Genomic DNA, 4961 nt, shown 5'->3' with positions numbered 1-4961 from the left:
ATTAGTGAATGTTGTAGTTCGTTATTAATAATTATGGCCCTATCTGGTTTGGCTCAATGGATAGAGTGTCAGCCTGAAGACTGAAGGGTCCCGGGTTTGATTCTGGTCAAGGGCACTGTGTTTTAAGCTTGATCCTCAGTGGGGGACGTGCAGGAGGTAGCTGATCAATGATTCTCTCTCACCATTGATGTTTCTATCTCTCTTCCCCTCTCCCTTCCTCTCTGAAATCAATAAATATATATTTTTAAAAATAATTATGTATAACAGGATATTATAAAAATTAAGTTGTGAAATTTTTATTAAAATGTTTCTTACATACCATTATATTGGCTGGGCTGCAAAAATATTCATTGTGGGCCAAACACAGCCCACGGGCCTCGAGTTTCACATGCTTGGTTTACAGTCTTGTTCACAGGAATAGATTTACAGTCATCATCCCCCCATTCTAAACATAATGCATGGGTCGTTGGTAACCACTGTGTTGTTTAACTTAAAAAATAACAGGGACAAAAGAATGTAAAAGAGTGATACAGTACTAGATCGTGTGGTATAGGTATAGACTATCAGTATTACTGGGACACAGAAGGACAAATGAGGGTGTGGCCAATAATTAGAAAAGGTTTTGTGAAAGTGGTGCAACCAAAGCTAGAAACATTGCTGAAAAATAAAATAAAAAGAGATTGTTGAAGGCCATCCCAGATATTAAAACTTTATTTTATTTTATTATTTTATTGATTTTTTTTTTTTTTTTTTTTTTTTTTTTTTTTTTTTTTACAGAGAGTAAGGGAGAGGGATAGAGAGTTAAAAACATCGATGAGAGAAACATCGATCAGCTGCCTCTTGCACACCCCCTACTGGGGATGTGCCCGCAACCAAGGTACATGCCTTTGACCAGAATTAAACCTGGAACCCTTCAGTCAGAAGGCTGAAGCTCTATCCACTGAGCCAAACTGGTCAGGACAAAACTTGATTTTATATGATGTATTTGTCTTTGTTTTCCTTTGTTTTCTATGCAAGGTTAATGATGGAGCTACTTAATGTAGGACTTATATGTTTACCTGGCATATGTCTCGATTAATATTTTAAAATATTTTCTTACACATTCCATTAAATAATAATTCTTTGAACAGCATTAGATCTTAAAAAGATTCTGCCTTCCTTGCTTGGAAACAAGAAATAGAAGCCAAAATTCACTCAAAGCCCTGCTCAAGCATTCCCTCTTCATTTGGAAATGGTCAATTAATTCAAAAGGCAAATGTGGAATGGGAGCAAGTCAGCAATTTTATGTCTGTTTTTCATCTACTTGTAGGAAATAATGGTCTCAGAGATGTTATGAAAAATAAAGTTGGTGGTGTGCTTTGAGATTCATGGATGAACCATGCTTTCAAAGTGCATAATTATACACTACAGTGAGTCTCTCAGACTGGCTTCCCCTACTCACTCTTTAATAGGTATTCAAAATGATACAGCTCAGGTAAGTTTTCCTTGATCTCAAGTTACTACTACATTATTCAGCCACAGATACCAGTTGCCTTTAAAATAGAATGCAGCTCACAGTACTAGTAAAGACCACTAATCCTTTGGTTTTAGGATTCTTAAAGCCTTTCTTTGGGGGAATTTAGTTTTCCAGATCACTGCCTACCTTCATTTCTCAATTTTTCCACTTTAGTTGGCTCACTCATCTGCTCTCTGATGACAGTCCCCAAAGATTATAAAACATCAGCTCAATGGCGTCACTGAAATCTAACAGGAGTGCCCTCCTTTGCTTAATACTTGGTATTTTCTTCTTTATGGTTGTTATTCCTCTTCTTTTTCTTCTCTCCCCCCTCCCATTTTAATTGACCTTTTGGAAACACACAACAGGTGAAAATTTTTAGATGACTCTACTGCAGGAGAAGAACTCCAAATGTTCAGTTGTTGAGTCGGAGGAGGGAAGGGGCTGGGATTTGGCAAGCCAAATGGCTGAGTCTGGACCTATGAACCAGGAGGTTGTGGTTCCCTTCCTGGTTGGGGTACATGCCTGGGTTGCGATCCCCAGTCAGGGATTGTACAGGAGGCAGCTGATGAATGATTCTCATTGTTGATGCTTCTGTCTCTCTCCTTCTCCCTTCCTCTCTGAAATCAATAAAAATATATATTTTTTTAAATACACAAGAACAAGATGCAAACAAGATGTGTTAACATCAGAATCTGTTTGGGTAGTAAGGAGAAATCTAGAACAACAAAGTCAATTAAGAATGTGAAAAAGAACCATTGACCCTTAATCTGGCAGCCTTCCCACAAATTCCTTTTGCCATTTGCCATTTGAGAGAAGGAAGGAAGAGAATGTGGTAAACCTCCCCATTACAGGAAACACAAGGTCAAACTTTATATTCTAATGACCTTTGATCCATAGTGACATCTTTATGTTCAAAGGAAAGCACATTTTTCTGAATGTTGGGTTCCAAGATAGAAGATGAAATGGAATATGAGACTATGAGTATACTAGGAAATCAAATATTTTTCTTAAGTTCTATTTAAATTCTGTCATTTATCGATATGTGTGATTATTTCAACATATGAATCTCAGTTAAAAGCTTTCTTTCATTCCTCCCAACCCCATAAGTTCTGTCTGTACTACGTGGGAGGCTGAGTTTCCTTTCACAGAAACCATTACTTGAAGCAGTGCCCATTTCTGAGAGGCTTCAGTTACCATCACTAAACTGGAACTTCACCAGAGTTAAATATCCAGAGAGTGGGTCAATTTTACTCTTATTTTGCTGGTAGGAAATATTTTCCTTCAAATGGAGTAAAATAACACAAAGAAGGCTTTTACCCTTCTTAAAATACTGTAGCACTGCATGTTTCTCACTCTTAAGTGCAGAAAATTTTTGAAAAGTACCTACTTATATCACATTTTTGAAATGACAACATTTAAGAAATGGAGAACAAAGTAGTAGTTAGTTGTCAAGGACTGGGAAGTGGAGAGGAGAGGGAAATGGGTATGGTTATAAAAAGGAAACTAGAATCCTTGTGGTGTTGGAACTGCTCTGTATCTTGCCTGGTGGTAGATATATGAAGTTATGAGACTGACAAAATTGTATATAAATTAATATACGCATGTGTGTGCATGGATATACAAATTAGTACAATTAAAGTGGGGGAAATATGAATAAGGCCAGTGGATTGTATCAAAATCAATATTCTGGTTGTGATATAATAATATAGTTTTGAAAGATGTAACCATTGGGAGAAACTGGGCAAAGTGTACAAGGGACCTCTCTGTATTATATCTTACAAAAGTATGCAAATCTACAATGATCTCATTGACATTTTTAATTTTTTAAAAATATTTTTATTGATTTTTTTTTCAGAGAGGAAGGGAGAAGGACAGGAAAAGGGATAGGGAGTTAGAAACATCGATGAGAGAGAAACATCGATCAGCTGCCTCCTGCACACTCCCCACTGGGGATGTGCCCACAACCAAGGTACATGCCCTTGACTGGAATTGAATCTGTGGCCCTTCAGTCCACAGACCGAGGCTCTACCACTGAGCCAAACCACTGAGCACACACTTTCAATTTTTTAAAAGGTTAACTAGGACTGTTCCAGGCCCCACTCAAATAACACAGTTAAGGAGACAAACTATCCACGGCTGAGACAAAGAGAAGAAAGCTGGATGCTGAGAGGTGAGCTGTCCTCTGAGAACTGAGTGACAAAGTTTGATAAATCAGAAAAGGAAAAAAAGGGATGAGGTTTGATTACAAGATAACAGTCCATGTAAAGGATTTAAGTTACAAATTAATAAAATAAATAAATAAAGATAGATAAACAAACAAACAAATAATGCTGGCCTTGGCCAGTGTGGCTCAGTTGCTTGGTCGTCCTCCTATGCACTGAAGGGTCACCAGTTCTATTCCCAGTCATGGCACATGCCCAGGTTGTGGTGTGATCCCCTGTCAGGACATGTGCAGAGGGCAACTGACCAGTTTTTCTCTCAAATCAATGTTTCTCTCTCTCCCACTCCTTCCTCTCTCTCTAAAATAATTTTTTTTTAAAGACCCTGCCTGGCCAGCATGGCTCAATGGTTGAGCATCGACCTATGAACCAAGAGGTTGCCAGTTCAATTCCAGATCAGGGTACATGTCCGGTTATGGGATTGATCCCTGTAGGAGGCAGCTAAACAATGATTCTCTTTCATCATTAATATTTTTCTCTTTCTCTTCCTCTCCCTTCCTCTCTGAAATCAATAAAAAAATTTTTAAAAGATGCTGAGTTGTGGAATATTTATTTCTTTTAAATGTTCTAAGAAATGAACCTTTAAAACAAATAACTGCACTTTCTAATGCTTATTTAATTGTTTTATTATATAATTTTATTTTTATGAATATGGGTGGAAAAATCATGTCAATTTTGGGCAGAAATTTGCCTAAAGCCAGATGCCTCCATTGTAAAATGACTGGTTCAGATTTGTTTTGTGAAATAAATCTTACAAAGGTTAAATTTTTACACTTGCCAAAACCGGATTGGCTCAGTGGATAGAGCGTCAGCCTGAGGACTGAAAGGTCCCGGGTTCGATTCCAATCAAGGGCATGTACCTTGGTTTCAGGCACATTCCCAGTAGGGGGTGTGCAAGAGGCAGCTGATCGGTGTTTCTCTCTCATCGATGTTTCTAACTCTCTATCCATCTCTCTTCCCCCCTCTAAAAAAATCAATAAAATATACATTTTTAAAAAATAAATAATTTTTTATACTAAGAGTATCAAATGATAGCATGTTATAGATACAGACTTTTTTGGAAAATGAAGAAATATTAATATAGATTTTGGATATATATATATTTGAACCAAAAAGGTAGTAGATGGGACCAAAGTGAGATGAGAAAGAGTCTAGTTGTTATAGCCATAGATATTCTCTGTTAGATAATTATTAGCCTGAGGGAATAAAGGGGAAAAACCAGCCTAGCTTATGTTTAAGTATTA

Source organism: Pipistrellus kuhlii, unplaced genomic scaffold (genome assembly GCF_014108245.1).
Source record: "Pipistrellus kuhlii isolate mPipKuh1 unplaced genomic scaffold, mPipKuh1.p scaffold_m20_p_19, whole genome shotgun sequence".
NCBI classification, from domain to species: Eukaryota; Metazoa; Chordata; class Mammalia; order Chiroptera; family Vespertilionidae; genus Pipistrellus; species Pipistrellus kuhlii.
The sequence above is the reverse complement of the archived record's forward strand: the minus strand, read 5'-3'. Positions refer to the sequence as shown.